This window comes from Phyllobates terribilis, unplaced genomic scaffold (assembly GCF_046119375.1).
Source record: "Phyllobates terribilis strain yellow unplaced genomic scaffold, ASM4611937v1 Scaffold_10__3_contigs__length_209671492, whole genome shotgun sequence".
Classification (NCBI taxonomy): domain Eukaryota; kingdom Metazoa; phylum Chordata; class Amphibia; order Anura; family Dendrobatidae; genus Phyllobates; species Phyllobates terribilis.
In genome coordinates this window covers 159,437,286-159,457,074 of record NW_027362770.1, presented here as the reverse complement: position 1 = coordinate 159,457,074, position 19,789 = coordinate 159,437,286, and positions in this window count along the sequence as shown.

The following is a 19,789-nucleotide window of genomic DNA, read 5'->3' as shown; positions in this document are numbered from 1 at the left end:
TTCCTGCACATATCCATCCCCTGCCCCTCCCCCCGCCCCGCTGTACACTTAAACTGCGTATTAACATTAATTTTCATCATTACTGAGAAAAAATCCAGTTATGATTTTGGTGCACGAACAGTTATCGAACATAACCTCGAACAGCCAAATTTTTCTCAAATCGTTCGTGTTCGCCGAACGGCTCGAACACCGCCCAAAACAGCTTTTGAGATTGGCGAACAGTTCGAGTCGAACAACGCTCATCTCTAGTCTCTACCAAGCGGCATTAAAATCGTGTTGTTAAGCTACTGTGACCTCCACTTCTCTTCCAAGGATAATTGATGTTGTATTTTTATTCCACTGGGACCTCAACCACTCTTCCAAGGGACATTGATATTTTCTTTTTATTCCACTGGGACCTCCACCACTCTTCCAAGGGGCATTGATATTGTCTTTTTATTCTACTGGGACCTCCACCACTCTTCCAAGGGCCATTGATATTGTCTTTTTATTCTACTGGGACCTCCACCACTCTTCCAAGGGGCATTGATATTGTTTTTTTATTCCACTGGGAACTCCACGTCTCTTCCAAGGGGCATTAAAACCATCTTGTTAAGCTACTGTGACCTCCACGTCTCTTCCAAGGGGCATTAAAACCGTCTTGTTAAACAGCTCTGAACTCCACGTCTCTACCAAGGGGCATTAAAATCATCTTGTTAAGCTACTGTAACCTCGACTTCTCTTCCAAGGATAATTGATATTGTCTTTTTATTCCACTGGGACCTCCACCACTCTTCCAAGGGACATTGATATTTTCTTTTTATTCCACTGCGACCTACACCACTCTTCCAAGGGGCATTGATATTGCCTTTTTATTCCACTGTAGCCTCCACCACTCTTCCAAGGGGCATTGATATTGTCTTTTTATTCCACTGTAACCTCCACCACTCTTCCAAGGGGCATTGATATTGTCTATTTATTCCACCGGGACCTCCACGTCTCTTCCAAGGGGCATTAAAACTGTCTTGTTAAACACTCTGAACTCCACGTCTCTTCCAAGGGGCATTAAAATCGTCTTGTTAAGCTACTGTGACCTCCACGTCTCTTCCAAGGGTCATTGATATTGTCTTTTTATTCCACTGGGACCTCCACCACTCTTCCAAGGGGCATTGATATTGTCTTTTTATTCTACTGCAACCTCCACCACTCCTCCAAGGGGCATTGATATTGTCTTTTTATTCTACTGGGACCTCCACCACTCTTCCAAGGGGCATTGATATTGTCTTTTTATTTCACTGGGACCTCCACCACTCTTCCAGGGGCATTGATATTGTCTTTTTATTCCACTGGGACCTCCACCACTCTTCCAAGGGGCATTGATATTGTCTTTTTATTCCACTGGGACCTCCACGTCTCTTCCAAGGGGCATTAAAACCGTCTTGTTAAACCACTCTGAACTCCACGTTTCTTCCAAGGGGCATTAAAACCATCTTGTTAAGCTACTGTGACCTCCACAGCTCTTCCAAGGGGCATTGAAATGTTATTTTTAATTACCTCTAACCTCCACGACTCTTCCAACGGGCATTGCTTTTCCTCCTAATTTTAGTCAGCTTTTGCTTTTCAATGCATAGGTGAACACTAAGGGAGACCTACTCCTCAATAATGGGTAGAAGGTTGTTAGTACGCTGTAATCCACGTCTGTTTCAAGGGGCATTGCAGTTCCTCAGAATTTTTGGAAAGCCTTCCATTCACTGCTTAGGCCAACAGTGTACAGGAGACCCAGTTGCTATAAATGGAAAAAACTGTTTAGTTAAGGCCCTCTGACCTCCATGCCACTTCTTCCAAGGGGCATTGGAGTGCCTCGAAATTTTGGTAGGCATTGTACTCACTGTATGCCCTATATCTCTGTAGCCGAACTGCTCCTTTTGGTACAGAAACATATCCTACAAGACATGTGTGGTTGACTGGCCTGATATTGATGTGAATGGTCCCTGTTCCTCCTGCTCTTTCATCTTTGCCACCAACTCATCCATCATTCATCACCTGAAGCTTTGTTTTAACGGGAGTCATAGAATTGGGATAGTAGCAGGAAAACATCCAGAAATCCTCAGAGGAGGTAGGATATGCGCCAAAACGCTGACCACCTCAGGCCTAGCCGCTACTACATACATGCGCTTGCATTCCAAGGAACAGAAAGCTAAGGAGATGGATGGCCTCATGATTATGAATAATTTACTCTTTGCGTAGGAAGCCGACCACTGATGCTGTCTACGTTCTGAACTTTGTGTTGAAGCCTGATTGACCCAGGACCCGCAATCCTCTATGTCTGGAGGACATGTTGCATCCCAGTGTCCAACTGTGTCCCGGCTTACACAATATTAACCCAACCCAGAGTGAAGGCGTCAGTGAGATGGACCATCCCTGGCCACATTCACTTGTCCACGTGTTTGTGGTTAGGCTGTCCTTTCCACTAAATGCACTGGGAGGGCTCAGATAATGTTTTGGTATGCATGCTTGTGTATAAGGCGCACAGAGACAAATAGGGGCGGCTGGGGACTGTTTATGGACATTCAGCCGCCCCCAGGCGGCTGGGGACCGTGTGTGAGCACCCGGCCGCGGGGCGGCTGGGAACCGAGTATGGACACCCGGCCGCCCCCTGGCGCCTGGGGACCAAGCGTGGACACCCGGCCGCCGGGCGGCTGGGGACCAAGCGTGGACACCCGGCCACCGGGCGGCTGGGGACTGAGTATGGATACCAGGCCGCCGATGCAGCCATGACTTGGTGGCCAGATTCCGCCTCCACATGCCTAAAAGGCCCAATTTCAAGTGCAAGCAAGCAGTATGGTATTGTAGCCTGGGGGTGGGTGCGTGGCAGGCTGCATACTTGCGCTTGCATTGCAAGGAATGGGGGAGGTACAATTGAACACTGCCCTGGGACAAGGACCTTAACTGGGATAGTTGCAAGTCTGCAATGACAGGTGCAGGGGGGGGCATCTTCGCATATGCCATGAACAGGGGGTTGGCGTGCACACACTACAGCGGAATAGGCTGTCCTTCCCACTAAGTGCACTGGGGAGGGCACAGGTAATGTTTTGGTATGCGCGCTTGTGTATAAGGCGCACTGAGACAAATAGGGGCGGCTGTGGACCGAGTATTGACACCCGGCCGCCCCCTGGCGGCTGGGGACCGAGTGTGGACCCCCGGTATGGATACCAGGCCGCCGACGCAGCCATGACATGGTGGCCGGCATCTGCCTCCACAAGCCTAAAAGGCCTCATTTCAAGTGCAAGCAAGCTAGCTTTATGGTATTGCAGCCTGGGGGTGGCTGGGTGGCAGGCTGCACACTTAAGCTTGCATTCCAAGAAAACAAAGCAGATGCTAACTTCTATCATCATCATCATGCTCCTCACCTTGGCACTCTCAACTCCCCTGATGGAGAAGCCAGGGCCCACCGGAGGTTGTCTGGTGGGCTCGTCCAATGCTGCCCTAAAGCAGGCCAGGCTAAGAAAAGTGTGGGGAAGGTTCTCGGGACAAATTGTGGTGGCTGGGGACTGAGTATGGAGACCTCGCTGCTGAAGCAGCCATGAGGTAGTGACCAGCTTCGGCCTCCTCCAAACTAAAAGGCCCCATTTCAAGTGCAAGCTAATAGTATGGTATTGCAGCCTGGGGGTGGGTGGGTGGTAGGCTGCACACTTACGCTTGTGTAGCGCCCCGAGGGCTCGGTTGCTACAGGGGTATTGCACCTCAACCAGAGGTGTGATATTCCACTCCCAGGTAAGGATGGAGTGTGGACCAGGGCTCAGTTAGCTGTATGCACACACACACACACACTCACCCCATTTCCGGGGGACAGCTCGACGGTGCTCCCAGCTGCGGGCACAACTGACCATGTCCCTGGCTGGAGTGGGGAGGGAGAAAGAGAACCCAGTGGTGTAGGAGCAGAGAGAGGCAGTTTCGGGAGCATAGGAAGGAGCTCATTGGGTGCAGGTCACCTGAGCTCAGGCACAGAGAAGCAGATAAAAGGTGGTAGCCATCTTAAGTCACAGAGCAGAGCAGTAGTTCAGTCAGAGCGGAAGGGAGAGAGAGCTGACAGGGAGCCGCGGCTCAGCATGAGCTCAGCTCCACGAGGCAGGCCTAGAGAGAAGGCCGGGGCCAGAGAGGAGAAGAGAAGAAGGAGAAGGAAGGAAGGAGAAGAGACAGAGGAGTGGAAGGGCTCCAGAAACAAGAAGGCAGAAGGGACCCTAAGAGTGCAGAACGGTCAGCAACCGTTGCATACCCCATTATACCGGGTGGAAGGGTCAGGCTGTGGAAAGGTACCGGATCCCTAAATTGGTGGAGGCGAATCTACCCTCAGCCAAGAACCGGAGGTTGGGACCATTTATTGGTGCGACCCCCCGCTAAACCTGCTAGGAAGGCACCATATAGGATAGCGGGAAGTGAAGGCCAACGCTTACCCGACACGGTTCGCGGTAGCTGGACAGAAGTCAGGACACTGGTGGGGCACGAGAGGCCAGAGAAAGGACAGAAGGGGGTCCTGTGCCATACTCCTGAATTGCCTGGGGGTTGAACAAGCTCCTCACCTGGTGGACGCAGCACGGCTCGGGCAGTCATTGCTGACAGAAGTGACTTGGATAACAACTGTGAGTAAAAGACCCTGGACTGCATCATTGGACTCTGTGTGATTTCTGCTGCGCCTGCACCATCACCCCCAGCATCCACTTACACTGCCCTGAGGCTACACTCTTCCCGTGGGGAGTTATCCTACCCCTGTGCTACACACCAACACCAGCCTCAGCGGTCTGCCTCGCAGCGGCGGTTATCTCTGACCGCAATCCAAGGGTGGCGTAGTCGGACATTCACAAATCTATAAATAGACTAGCACAACATTGGTCTGACCGCCCTGAGCCACGGGAGCGGGTTGCCACTACTACCCCCATCAGCACCGTACACCAGAAGGCCCGGTTCCGGGTACCCCACGGCCCAGGGGGCGAGTCACTTGCATTCCAAGAAAACAAAGCAGATGCTAACTTCTATCATCATCATCATGCTCCTCACCTTGGCAATTTCAACTCCCCTGATGGAGATGCCAGGGCCCACCGGAGGAGTCTCTGGTTGTCTGGTGGGCTCGTCCAATGCTGCTGTAAAGAAGGCCAGGCTAAGAAAAGTGTGGGGAAGGTTCCCGGGACAAATAGTGGCGGCTGGGGACTGAGTATGGAGACCTGGCCGCCGACGCAGCCATGACGTGGTGGCCAGATTCCGCCTCCTCCAAACTAAAAGGCCCCATTTCAAGTGCAAGCTAGCAGTATAGTATTACAGCCTGCGGGTGGGTGGTTGGCTGCATATTTGCGCTTGCATTGCAAGGAATGGAGAGGTACAATTGAACACTGCCCTGGGAGAAGGACTTGCATGGGGATAGTTGCAAGTCTGCGTCTTCTGATGCGGCAAAGATCACTTCTGATGGGCACACTTTTAGGCAGTGACCTGGGTGTCAGAGATGCTTCCAGGAGTCTGCCCCATGCTGTTCTATGTCTTTTCAGCACTTTATGCATGTGTCACACAGCACATGGCCAGATAAGGTTGTAAAATGTTAAAATGACATTTCCCGGTGAATGCATTTGTCACGGTTGAAAGCAATACAAAAGTGCAAAAACGCATAAAAAATGCTTCTTGTGAACATAGCCCAAGGTGTGGAGGAGTATTTTTGTTTTTGGTTATTTATTTTACCTTATACACAAGTCTTTACCCTGGAAAGGAAGTTCCTTAACATATTTCACAGGAAAACAGTTTCAGTTTAATTTTTGAACGTTTTATTGTGAGTCCGTAAAAGTGGCTTAATACCTCTGACCACGTTGTTGACAGCAGTGACCTGGGGGTCAGAAATGCTTCCTGTGGCGATCCCCATGCTGTCCCCATGTCATTTCAGCACTGTCACTATCGTTTTGGGCACTCTTTAGGCTTTCTACAGACTGCCGGGGGTGCCGCCACAAAAATGCTTGGGTCTCCCATAGACTAACATTGGGCTCGTTGCTCGGGTCGAGCACCCGTGTATAGAGGTGAGCTCGGCCCGAGCTTCGAGCACCCGAGCATTTTAGTGCTCGCTCAACACTAGTGGTGAGATCATGTTAAATGTATTTTTATAGTAATGTATGTTATCTGACAGTAAAATCCCCTGTGGCTGCAGTCAGCCTGCATAGGGTTAACTACAACAGCTGGCCCAGAATTGGGAGAGGAAATTGAGAGTTGGTACCAAGTTAAGGAAGTGTCAAGTTCTGTTAGAGAAAGTGTGGTGAAGTGACAGCGTTGGTCATAGGCTATAGGCTGCTAGGGACAACTTGAGCCTGTTACTCGGGGCAGTGGATTGCCATAGAACTCTTCCGTTGTAATCCATCTGTCGGTCTGGGCATCTCAACATGGACGCCGGGGCCCTTGGGCGCACTAAGCCTGCGAAGTTTCAGGGAAAGATGGTCTCAAACTCTCAGAGGCGGAAGGTGAGGCAATCCGGGTGCACTGCTTGTGGTGGAGAAGAATTCCTACCGCTAGAGGAGTTAGCAAGAGGGATGCTCTACCCATATCAAGAATTAGGGCTTAAGTTATGTCCGGTACCTGTGGGAAAAACTGTAAACCGTTGAGCCCTATCCTATACCCTGCCTTGTAACGACTATAAGCTGCCAAGTAAAAGTTTGAGAGTTTTTACGAATTCCATGTCCCTTGGATTGTATGCTGCGGAGGTTCTGGAAGATGAAATCCTGGAGCAAGTGGAGACCTGTAGGCCACAAGTAAGTGTGATACACCCCACACACAGCAGCACACCGGGACGGGGACACGATTTGTCTGTAGGGTACCAGAGCATGAAGAAGCAGCAGCTTGGTCATGACTATCATAGTCAGGCACCTTACATTAGCACTACTCCAAATATAGTGCGGGTGTAAAACGTACAGGTGCATGAAGAATTGGACCACAGAGAATTAAAAGGAAGGCAGTGCTCTTATGGAAGCCAAATAAACATGTGTCTTTTAATTCCTTGCCCCAGTATAAAGAGTAACATTTCTTCTCGTGGAGAGTGACATGTCAAGCCTGGCATGTCAGAGTGACCAGACTCATAAGCCATGCATGCTTCTCTGGGAAATTAAGTATGCAAATTGTGTCTTCCAAGAGGAAGAGGACTTGAACTCCAGTGCCACCTATTAGAAGCAGTGATTCTACAAGTCAATATCGACCCTTCAACAAGCCTTGCCATATGACTTATTTATTTTCCCAGAGGAGCATGCATGGCTTTTAAGTCTCCTCACTCTGCCATGCCAGGCTTGACATATCACTCTCCACAAGGAGAAATGTAACCCCTTAGATCCCAGTCCAGAGCCTCTCACCTAGCAAAATCAGATCTCATACTTTGCACTGATGAGGGGCAACACCCCGCAACACAGTGTCTGCAAACTGAGATTCTGGTTTGGCTTTTATCCCAAGTGATATGGCAAGGCTCGTTGAAGGATCGATATTGAATTGTAGGATTGCTGCTTCCAATAGGTGGTGCTAAAGTTCAAGTTCTCTTCCTCTCTGAAGAGACAATTTACATAATAACTTGCCGCAGTATACAATGTTTTGCCTCCAACAATCAGCCTTTCTCATGTGATTACAAGGGTGTTACAGATAGTTTAAAGCAGGGTATGGATAGCTCTGCAGCCAATCATTGGGCTCAGTCAGTGATTGTCCACAGTGCTGCAGCGATAGTATACACCAGAAGCAGCATCAGAGATTCAGCCCTCGACCCGCGGAGGTATTTTATCCAAACAAACTGCAGCCTAGAGACAGGGATTTTCCAAAACTGCTATGCCCATTGAACGTAAAAATAAATAATATACTCAAACAGACTGTTTTTTTTAAGTACGCAGAAACCACTTTAGCAACTGCTCCTTTTTTTGGGGAGTGTTTAAATAGATTTTTGTGGTTTGGAAGAATTTTAGAAGTGTTTTTTTTTTTCCTGAAGCTCTTTTTTACAGTCTTCTGATTGGACAGTGTTTAGTTTGGACTAGATTCCATCAGGATCCGCTTAAAAAAAGTGACGTGTACTTTTTTACACCAGGCATTTTTCAAAATCTTTTCAGGACAAACAAAGCTAAAGAAAAACCCCTCAGCATACGAACAGCATAGAACTTAATAAGAAGAGTTTTTCAAGAGTTTTGAAGAGGATTTTAAATTCTGTTGACCATTGCTGAAAAGTTCTCACCTTCTGTTATCTTGACTTCCACTTCTTTCTTGTTGCCAAACGGTGAATCGGTCCCCATGCGGCAGCAGTACTTCCCTTCATCTTCTTGAGTGACCCCAGTGATGGTCAGGGACACGTCCCCTTGAATAAAGCTCCCAAGTAGCTGATATCGGTCAGGTTTCCTCGAGGTCACTTTTTGGCCATCAATCCAGATGATCCCATTATTACACGTTTGTGAAAATGAACATCCGCCTCGTTCCCAGCATATGTAGTTTTGATTAGCACAGGGTAAGGTCAATCTGCCATTCATTGATCCTGTGACAACTTCTCCTGATTTAGCCTCCACTGCCGGGAAAAGAGGGATATACTATTTTTTAGCTAAATTTTTACTTAAAAACACTAGTTTAGACAGATTTTTATATCAGTTCATCAGAACATACCATATGGCCCCAATTCATTATCTTTTAAAGTCACCTTTCATTTTTGTCTTTTTGTACTCATTGCCGTTTTTGGGGGCCGAATTCTTCAAAAAGGTTGAGGCGGTTGTTGAACTCTTCGCAATATAAAAAATGTTCAAAATTTTTGTCTTTAACATGTGCGAATTTTTAGATAAAAAAGTCACATGTTTTTTTAAAATGAAACAATTTTTTTGCAACAACTACAGGCATAAAATAAAATCACTCTAAGATGGGTAATGGAGTAGATCAGCGCCAAAAGTTTTGTGACTTTTCAAAAAAGTTACAATTGAGGAATCAGATGAAAACATCTGGAAAATCCATACACTGCCCGCAATAGTGAACCTAAAAAGATAACAAACAGGTGAACACACAAATAAGACTTTAATGCCTTTACCCCCAAGCCTGATTTCACCTTCATGACCAAGCCAAATTTTATAATTCTGACCAGTGTCATTTTATGTGGTAATAACTCTAAAAAAAAATGGTTCAACATAACTTGCGTTTATTTGTGAAAAAATCTGAAATTTGCCCAAAATGTTGATAATTTTCAAACTTTTAATTTTTATGCCCTTAAACCATAGTTATATCACACAAAATAGCTAATAAATAACATTTCCCACATGTCTACTTTACATCAGCACAATTTTTGAAACATTTTTTTTTATTAGGAAGTTATAAGGGTTAAATGTTGACCAGCGATTTCTCATTTTTCCAACAAAATTTACAAAACCATTTTTTTAGGGACCACATCACATTTGCAGTGACTTTGAGGGGTCTGTATGACAGAAAATACCCAAACTTGACACCATTCTAAAAACTGCACCCCTCAAAGTGCTCAAAACCATATTCAAGAAGTTTATTAACCCTTTAGGTGCGTCACAAAAATTTTATCTTAGTCTAAAAAAATGTTTATTTTCACAAGGGTAACAAGAGAAAATGGACCCCAAAATTTGTTGTTCAATTTCTCCTGAGCACGCCGATACCCCATATGTGGGGGAAAACCACTGTGCGGGTGCTCGGCAGGGCTTGGAAGGGAATCAGCATAGCTTGACTTTTTGAACACTTTTTTGACTTTTTGGAGAGCCAGTGATGTCCCTAAACAGTGGAAACCCCAAGTAACTCAAGTTTTTAAACTAGACCTCTCAAGGAATGTATCTAGGTGTGTGGTGAGCACCTTGAATCCCTGGGTGCGTCACAAAAGTTTATAATGTAGAACCATGAAAATAAAAAAAAACCTCATTATTCCCACAAAAATGTTCTTTTAGCCCCAAATTTTGCATTTTCACAAGGGTAACAGGAGAAATTTTTTGTGCAATTTTTTCTGAGTACGCCTTTACCCAATATATGGAGGAAAACTACTGTTTGGGCGCTTGGCAGGGCTTGGAAGGGAAGGAGTGAAATTTGACTTTTTGAACGCAAAATTTGCTGGAATCATTAGCTGACACCATGTCACGTTTGGAGAGTCTCTGATGTGCCTAAACAGTGGAAACTGTTAGAACTTTCCTGTTGTTTTTTTTCTAGTTTACTGGTCACATGACCTTTTTTGCCTATTTGATCCGGCTCCGCCCTCCTGGCCTTGCTGGACTTCATTGTATTTACTACTCTTGAGCTAGCTTGTTGCTCTGTTACCGTTCTCTGTTAGTTTTGCTAGGTCTTCTGACCTCTATGTTCTTTGTTGTGTGTTTGTCTTTGACTGCTACCATTTCTGCTAGGAGGTGACCAACTTTATCCCAGTCCCTAGTTCTTGTAGGGATTCCTCCCTTACATCTATAGGTCTTCGTACAGACTAGCCTAGGACTTTAGCGGGTCTGATCACAGGATCAGGTTCCCTGTTACATCGTAGGGATCCAGTTTAGTTCTATTGTAGGGACAGATCTCCTGTCTTTCCTTAGTGCTTGTAGCAGATCATAACAGTAAGTCCAGCCGTAAAAATTTCTCTAAGGAAAGACCTCCAGTTTCCATCATGGTCTCGGTTCAAGATTTGGCTCAACGCTTGCAGGGACTCTCTCTGGAGGTGGCCGAGCTCCAACAACACGTGAGTAGCTGCCCTGGAGCACATTTTGTAGAGCCAAAGGTACGTCTGCCTGATCTATTTTTTGGTGAACAACAAGATTTTTTTTTCTTTTAAAAATGCTTGTTTATTGTATTTTCGTTTAAGACCCGGATCCTCTGGTGATGAATCACAGCGCATAGGGTTCATAATGTCACTTTTGCGCAAGGATCCTCAGGGATGGGCTTTTTCTCTCCAACCTAGTGATCCGTGCTTTAGATCAGTGGATAGTTTTTTTTCTGCTTTGGGTTTGTTGTACGATGATCCAGATCGTGTTTCATCTGCTGAGTCTGAATTGAGACGTTTGAGGCAGGGATCAGGTAATGTGGAAAAATATTGTTCTCACTTCCGTCGGTGGTCTGCCCAGGTGGGGTGGAACGATTCAGCTTTGAAAAGTTTGTTTCTTGCGGGGCTAGGTGAAAGGGTTAAAGATTTGCTGATTGCTTATCCCACACCTGGAAACTTGCAGGAGGCTATGCAATTAGCTATACGGGTGGACAGGAGACTGCGTGCAAGGGTTAATGAGAGCAAATCCTCTGCTGTGTCAGCTCCGAGTCTTGAGAGGGTCTGTGCTGACAAAGGAGAGCCGATGGAGATTGGGGCGATGGCACCCCGCTCTCAGGAAAAAGACCACAGGCTTTCTGAAAGTTTGTGCTTCTATTGCGGAAATTCTGGTCATTTTATTAAGAACTGTGTGCTTCGTATGAACAAAGAAAAAAAAAGGTCAGTTATGCATGCATAGTCTGTTTAACTACTAAGGGAATATTCCTATCTGCTACTACCGCTGCTCAGGAAGAATTAATTGAATTTCGGGTATTTGTGGATTGTGGTTCTACTCTGAATGTGATTGATGGGGGATTCTTGGAAAAACTTAAATTAAAACCCAAACCTTTGTCATCCCCTATTGCTGTGGTTTCTGTTGATGGCTCTCCCTTGAAGAGTGTTACTCACAAGGTCTGTGAATTTCCCCTCACTATTAATGGTATTCATCAAGAGAATTTGGATTTGGTAGTATTAAATAATTTGCCTTCTCCTGTAATTTTGGGGTTGCCCTGGTTAAAATTGCATAATCCTGTACTGGATTGGTCTACCAATGAAATTAAGTCCTGGAGTCCTAAATGTTATGACAAGTGTTGTAACGGACATATTGCTGCGGTGGAAAAAGGGGAATTACCTGTACCTATTCAGGATTTTTGGAGAGTTTTTTCTGAGGAGGAGTCACAAATTTTGCCTCCCCATAGAGACTATGATTGTACCATTGAATTTGTCCCTGGAGCGACTCTTCCTAAAAGTCGTTTATTTAATCTTACTATTCCTGAGAGAAAAGCTTTGGAGGAATACATACAGACAAGCTTGGCCGCCGGTCACATTAGGCCTTCCAAGTCTCCTGTGGCTGTTGGATTTTTTTTTGTTAAAAAAAAAGATGGCGGTTTACGTCCTTGTCTGGACTTTCATGAGATTAATAAAATTACTGTACGCAATCCCTACCCACTGCCATTGATTCCTGATTTGTTTAACCAGTTAGTGGGGGCCAAGTGGTTCTCTAAAATTGATCTCCGGGGGGCATACAATTTGTTGCGCATGAAGGAGGGTGATGAATGGAAGACTGCTTTTAACACTCCTGTGGGTCATTTTGAGAATCTGGTTATGCCTTTTGGTCTTACCAATGCTCCAGCATTTTTTCAGAATCTTATTAATGACATCCTTAGACCTTTGATCGGCAAAAATGTGGTTGTGTATTTGGATGACATTTTGATTTATTCGCCTGATTTGGAGTCTCATTGGCGGAGCGTACGTGAGGTTTTACAGTTATTAATGGACAATTCGCTTTTTGCTAAGCTGGAGAAATGTGAGTTCGCTGTGCAGAGAATTAGTTTTTTGGGTTACATTATCTCCAGTGAAGGTTTTGAGATGGACCCGGTTAAAGTTCAAGCTGTGCAGGAATGGCCTAGGCCTATTGGTTTGAAATCGATACAGAGGTTTTTGGGTTTCGCCAATTATTACAGAAAATTCATAAAAAAAATTTCTATTATTGTCAAACCGCTGACCGATCTCACCAGGAAAGGTGCTAATGTGGTTCAGTGGACTTCTGAGGCCATTGAAGCTTTTGTGTTTCTAAAGAAGAGGTTCACCTCTGCTCCCATCCTTATGCAGCCTGATGTGACTAAGCCGTTTTTGGTTGAGGTTGATGCTTCTTCTGTGGGGGTTGGTGCGGTGTTGTCTCAGGAAAGCAAGGATGGAGTACATCCCTGTGCCTTTTTTTCAAAAAAAATTTCTGAGAATGAACTTAATTACGATATTGGTAATTGAGAATTGCTGGCTATTAAACTCGCATTTGAACACTGGCGTCATCTCTTGGAAGGTGCTGAATTTCCCATTCAGGTTTTCACTATCATAAAAATCTGATCTATCTTGATGCTGCCAAGCGCTTGAATGCCCGTCAGGCTAGGTGGGCACTTTTTTTCTCGCGGTTTAATTTTTCCGTTACTTACATCCCGGGTACCAAGAATGTTAAAGCGGATGCTTTGTCTCGCAGCTTTTCTCCCATGGTCGGTGGTGAGGAGGAGGAGGAGAGCATTTTACAAGAAGGTGTTGTGATTGCTGCTTTGGACTCCGTTTTGGAGGATGATATTCTTAAAGCTCAGGAGAATGCCCCATCTAACACTCCCAATGGGAGGTTGTTTGTGCCAAGGACCTTTAGGAGAGATTTGTTTGTTGAGTGTCATGAGTCTCGGTTGGCAGGTCATCCAGGAATTTCGGAGACCAAGAGACTTGTGGGTCGCAGTTTTTGGTGGCCTGGATGGCAGAAGGAAGTCATTAAGTGGGTGCGTCAATGTACTGTGTGTGCTAGATCTAAATCTTCGCATGCTCCTGCTGCAGGGTTGCTTTGCCCTCTGGAGGTTCCTAGTGCACCTTGGACACATCTGGCTATGGACTTTATTACTGATCTTCCCCCCTCTGAAGGTTTCACGGTCATCTGGGTGGTCGTGGACCGTTTTAGCAAGATGTGTCACTTGGTTCCCTTCATCAAACTGCCTTGCGCTAAGACACTCGCTAAGGCCTTTGTCAAGGAAATTGTCAGACTACATGGTGTTCCTACTGACATTGTTTCTGATAGGGGACCTCAGTTCGTGGCTCGTTTTTGGCGTGCCTTTTGTGACAGGTTGGGAGTTCATTTGTCGTTTTCATCCGGATATCATCCTGAGTCTAATGGCCAGACAGAAAGAAAGAACCAGGATGTTGAGCAGTTCTTGCGTTGCTTTGTGGCAGACAATCAAGAGGGGTGGTCTGAGTTTCTGCCACTTGCTGAATTTGCTCTTAACAACCATACATCCTCTTCTGCTGGGTGTTCGCCTTTTTTTTGTTGTTCTGGGAGACATCCGTCTTTTGGGTCATTCTCCAAATTGGTATCGGCTGTGCCTGAGGAGGAGAGTTTTTCCGGTGATTTGGAGAGAGTTTGGAAGGATGTGCGTGATAATCTTCAGGAGGCTAACAAAAAATCTAAGAGGTACTTTGATAGGAAACGGCAAGAGGTTTCGTTTACTATTGGTGACATGGTTTGGTTGTCCTCTAAGAATCTGCGATTGAGGATTCCTTCTAAAAAATTGGGTCCCAAGTTTGTAGGGCCCTTTAAGGTGCTTCAGATAGTTAACCAATCTGCTGTTAGGTTGGAGGTTCCTACCTCCTGGAAGATTAATCCCGTGTTTCATGTTTCTCTGTTGAAAAAAGCTGATGTGTCGGTTGGTGACGCCTCTGCCACTGTTCCTCCGGTGGTGGAGGACGGGGAATATGAAATTTCCCGCATCCTAAATTCTAGACGGTATAGAGGGAGCTTGCAGTATCTCGTCGCTTGGAAGGGTTTCGGACCCGAGGATAACTTATGGGTGAGGGCGGATGATGTTTCTGCTTCCAGACTTGTCAGAGCGTTTCACAGGAGGTTTCCTGATAAGCCCGGGCCTAGGGGATCCGGAGGATCCTCTTAGAAGAGGGGGTACTGTTAGAACTCTCCTGTTGGTTTTTTTCTAGTTTACTGGTCACATGACCTTTTTTGCCTATTTGATCCGGCTCCGCCCTCCTGGCCTTGCTAGACTTCATTGTATTTACTACTCTTGAGCTAGCTTGTTGCTCTGTTACCGTTCTCTGTTAGTTTTGCTAGGTCTTCTGACCTCTATGTTCTTTGTTGTGTGTTTGTCTTTGACTGCTACTATTTCTGCTAGGAGATGACCAACTTTATCCCAGTCCCTAGTTCTTGTAGGGATCCCTCCCTTACATCTATAGGTCTTCGTACAGACTAGCCTAGGACTTTAGCGGGTCTGATCGCAGGATCAGGTTCCCCGTTACATCGTAGGGATCCAGTTTAGTTCTATTGTAGGGACAGATCTCCTGTCTTTCCTTAGTGCTTGTAGCAGATCATAACAGTGACCCCATTTCAGAAACTAGACCCCTCATGGAATAGATGTGAATAGATGTGTTGTGAGCATTTTCAACCCACAGATGCTTCATAGAAATTTATAACCTTGAGCTGTGAAATTAAAAAATCACATTTTCCCACAAAAAATGTCCCTTTAGTCCCCTTTTTATTTTTTCATAAGGGTAACAGGAGAAATTGTACCGTACAATTTATTGTGCAATTTCTCCAGAGTATGCCGATACCCCATATGTGGAGGAAAACTACTATTTGGGAGAATTGCAGGGCTCAGAAGGGAAGGAGCGCCATTTGACTTTGTGAACATAAAATTTGCAGGACTAATTAGCAGACACCATTTCGTATTTGGAGAGCCCCTGATATGCCCAAACAGTGTAAGTTCCCCACAAGTGACCCCATTTTGGAAACTATACCCCTGAAGGAATGTATCTAGATATGTGGTGAGCCCTTTGAATCCTCAGGTTCTTCACAGAAGTTTATAATGTTGAGCTGTGAAAATAAAAACTTTTTTTATTTTCACAATGGTAACAGGAGAAATTACACCATACAATTTGTTGTGCAATTTCTGAAAAAGTACACCGATACCCCATATGTGGTCGAAAACTACTTTTAAGCTCAGAAGGTAAGACCCACCATATTGGAGTTCAGATTTTGCTGGAATGGTTTGAGTGTGCCATGTCCCATAGGCATAGCCCCTGAGTTGCCAGAACAGCAGAAACCCTCCATATGTGACGTCATTTTACAGACTACACCTCTCAATGAACTCATCTAGGGGTGCAGTAAGCATATTGTCACCAAATTTGCCTCACAGAAATTTATACCATTGGGCGGTGAAGAAAGAATACCGTAATTACATTTTTACCACTAAAATGTTGTTTTAGCCCCAAATTTTAAATTTTTATAAGGGCTAATGACGCGCCCCTGGGCCTGTGTCGCGCTGCGTTGCGCACGCGGGAGCTTACCCGGAGCCGGATCTCTTGAGGGTTGTAGTCTCGTGGCGGTGACCCGGTCCGTGCCCAGTGAGTCAAACTGAGCGGCGATGTAACAGCGGTAGATGTAGGACGACTACGCCACCCGTTGAATGCAGCTATGGAGCTGCCGCTGCAGGACAGTCCGCTGAGGCCGGTGGATGGATGGTGCAGCGTAGATGGTATAACCCCCAACGGGAGGGGTATGGCCTCAGGGCAGCAGATGTGGATGATGGGGGTAGCAGGAACCACTCAGAGACGGTGCGGTGTAATTCAGGGTCTTTACTGGTAACAACGATAGACCCTCCCGGAGTACTTGCTAGTGAACGGGGCCTGGTCAGTCCTTGAGCAGATGGGATCTCCCCTGGCCAGGCGGAGTTGTAGGCCTCCCAAACTGACTGTACTCTTCTGGCTACCTTGCTAGAAGCGGATATAAGTAGCCCACGTCCCTGAGTGTACCGTGTGGTGCTCACCCGTATGGCCGGTGACTCGGGGCCTTCTAATGGCTTCCGCTCCACGATGGCGGTGCTGGTCCCACGCGTGTGACCGTGCCTTCGGGTTTCTGGGCCTGAGGACCTGAAATCCCCTGCCGGTCGGCTTCTGCTGCTGGGTAAGAGTTAGTCTCCACAGCCTCGGACGCCGGGTCCGGTAAGAAAGCTTCTCAGTCAGGGCGAGCTCTGCAGCTGCCAGCCTCTGACTCGTAGTAGTATTGCTTCTGCTGTTTCTTGTCTCTACTCTCCTTGACTGCCTAACTCTGCTTCAGCCCCGGGTTTATATAGGGGAAGGTCTTCCCCTCCCAAGACTGGGCAGGAGGTGTGGCATGCACAGGATCCCTGACCAAAGGACCTCCCACCTGCTCTCAGACATAACATTACATTACTGTGGAAAACCAGACCCCTGGGGTGCCACATTCCCCCCTAGTGAAATTTAGTACTCCGGGACTAAACATATTTTAGAAAAACATAACAAGATATAACAACAATAATAGTACAATAAGAAGAAACACATAAAGGTGGTCACGGCATGTCCGTAACCGGGTGTAGTCTTTGAAGAAAAGCAAGGTGTCCATTTCACCAAAACAGGGAGACGTAACCAGGTAGGGGTCTGTCCTACCCCGAGTCCTTAACAGTCTCTAGTCCATCCTGGGTTACGCTCCAACTATGTACAAGGATTCCCGGTAAATCCACCAAGGATTCCTAAAAATAACTGGAAACACAAAATTATACACAAGCAACAATACACAGATAAACATAAATAAAACAATTTATACACTTCAAATCCTCCAGCGTGCGGGTAACTGGCCTCTAGTGGCCCTAGTGGACCTACGGAGCTGACTGTCTGGCCCTGAACTACAGGGTGTAGGAGCTGTCAAGGGTAAACTGGGCAGCTGTCTACCGGCTCTTTGTCTCACTAGGGGTACGGCAGGCTCACTATAAGCAGAGGGTTGATCCTCCTGTTCTGCTTGTGTGGAGTCTTCTGCCTCCTGGACCGGCTGTTCTTCCAGCTCTACCTGTTGCTCCGTAGGTGCTTGGGATGCTGGTTGGAGGAAGGTGAGTACGGGTACCACAACTGCACCATTGACTTGAGTCCAAGACCGAGGGAAGTCCCCGAGCACAGTACTAACCATATCTTCCCTTTCCTCTACGGGTCGATGGTCTTCTTGTTCCTCTTCAGGGTTCCTCAGTTGTTCGGGACACTTCTTCAGGTGGTCCCGGGATACAATGGCTGTGGTTTCCCCTCCGTCTTTACTGATGGTACAAACCTTCGGGTTCTCGTGGCTTGAGGGCAGTACGGTGTACGGGTCCTTCTCCCACTGGTCATCCAACTTGTGGAGCCGTCTCTTCCTCTTCAAGACCTGCTCTCCGGGTACCAGGGGAACAGCGGGAGCATACTGGTTGTAAATTTTCTCTTGTCTTTCCCTAGCCTGACAGAGACTTCGCTCCACGCTCTCCTGTACTCTCCGGTACTGCTGCTGCCTCTCTGTGTCCCAGTCTGTTTCTGGTGAAGCGTCCTCGGGTGTCAGGACTCCCATTTCCAGGTCAACAGGTAACTTACCAGGTCTTGCCCTCGTTAGGTAAGCCGGGGTACAGTTGGTGGAACCTACCGGGATGTGGTTGTATAGGTCCACCAGATCGGGCAACTTCTCAGGCCACAGACTGCGTTCTTCCAGGGGCAACGTTTTTAGAAGATCCATTACCACCTGGTTCATTTTCTCACAAAGTCCATTAGTTTGCGGATGGTAGGGTGTCGTCCTTATCTTCCGGCAGCCATACAGATTGCAGAATTCCTGGAAGACCTCCGCTTCAAAGGCAGGTCCCTGGTCCGTCAGCACTTGGTCCGGGTACCCGTGTGGACGGCAAAAGTGCTGCTGGAAGGCTCTAGCTGCTGTTTGAGCCGTTAAGTCCTTGACGGGGACGACAACCAGAAACCGGGAGTAATGATCCACGATGGTTAACGCGTAGACGTAGCCACTTCTGCTTGGGGTCAGTTTTACATGATCCAAGGCTACCAGTTCCAACGGTTGCCGGGTGACGATGGACTGCAGGGGAGTCTTCTGGCTGGCACGGTCCTTCCTTCTCAGGTTGCACGGGCCACAGTCTCTGCACCACTTCTCAATGGTTCCCCTCATGCCTACCCAGTGGAACCGCTCGCGCAGCAGGAACTCCAGCTTCTTCCACCCGAAGTGTCCAGCTCCGTCGTGGTATGCCTCCATCACCATGGCTGCGTCTCTTCGTGGCACCACTACTTGCCAGAGTAATTCATGCGTCCGGGAGTTAACCATTCTGCGGCACAACTTCCCTTTGTAAAGGAACAGTCGACTCTTCTCTGCCCATAGTTGTTTGGCTTCCTCCGGAGCGTCTGGTTCAAGGCGAGCCTCCGGCCGAGTCAGCATCTCCTTCACCAGTCGGACGGCAGGGTCGCTGTCTTGCGTTTCCGCCCAGTTGTAGTGGGGTAAGGGGTTCAACGTAGCAGCCTGCTTACTCCTTACCCGGTGGGAATACTGGATAGTCCCATGACGGTGGAACGCAGGGAGTTCAACTTCTTCCAGTCCCTCCGGATCTTCTCCTCCGTCCGGCAGGTTGGGCATCCTGGACAGGGCGTCCGCGTTGGTATTGGAGCGTCCTGCCCGGTATTTGATTGTGAACTCGTAGTTGGACAGACGGGCCATCCACCTCTGCTCCAGGGCACCGAGTCTTGCCGTGTCCAGGTGTGTCAACGGGTTGTTATCCGTGTACACGGTGAACCGGGAAGAAGCGAGGTAATGCTTAAAGCGCTCGGTGACTGCCCATACTACGGCCAGGAACTCTAACTTAAATGAGCTGTAATTCTCGGGGTTCCTTTCGGTGGGTCGCAGTTTTCGGCTGGCGTAGGCGATTACTCGTTCCTTCCCCTGCTGGATCTGGGACAGTACGGCTCCTAGCCCGATGTTACTGGCGTCGGTGTAGAGGATAAAGGGCTGGCTATAATCCGGGTACGCCAGGATTTCGTCCCCCGTGAGGGCCATCTTCAGCTGGCGGAAGGACTCTTCTTCCAGCTCCTCCCATTTGAAGGGCGGCTTCTGGTTCTTGGCCTTCCGGAACTGGCCTATCAGGAGGTCCTGCATAGGTGCTGCCTTTTTGGTGAAACCGGGAATAAACCTTCGGTAGTAGCCTACCAACCCGAGGAACTGCCGCACTTCTTTTACGCTGGAGGGGCTTGGCCATT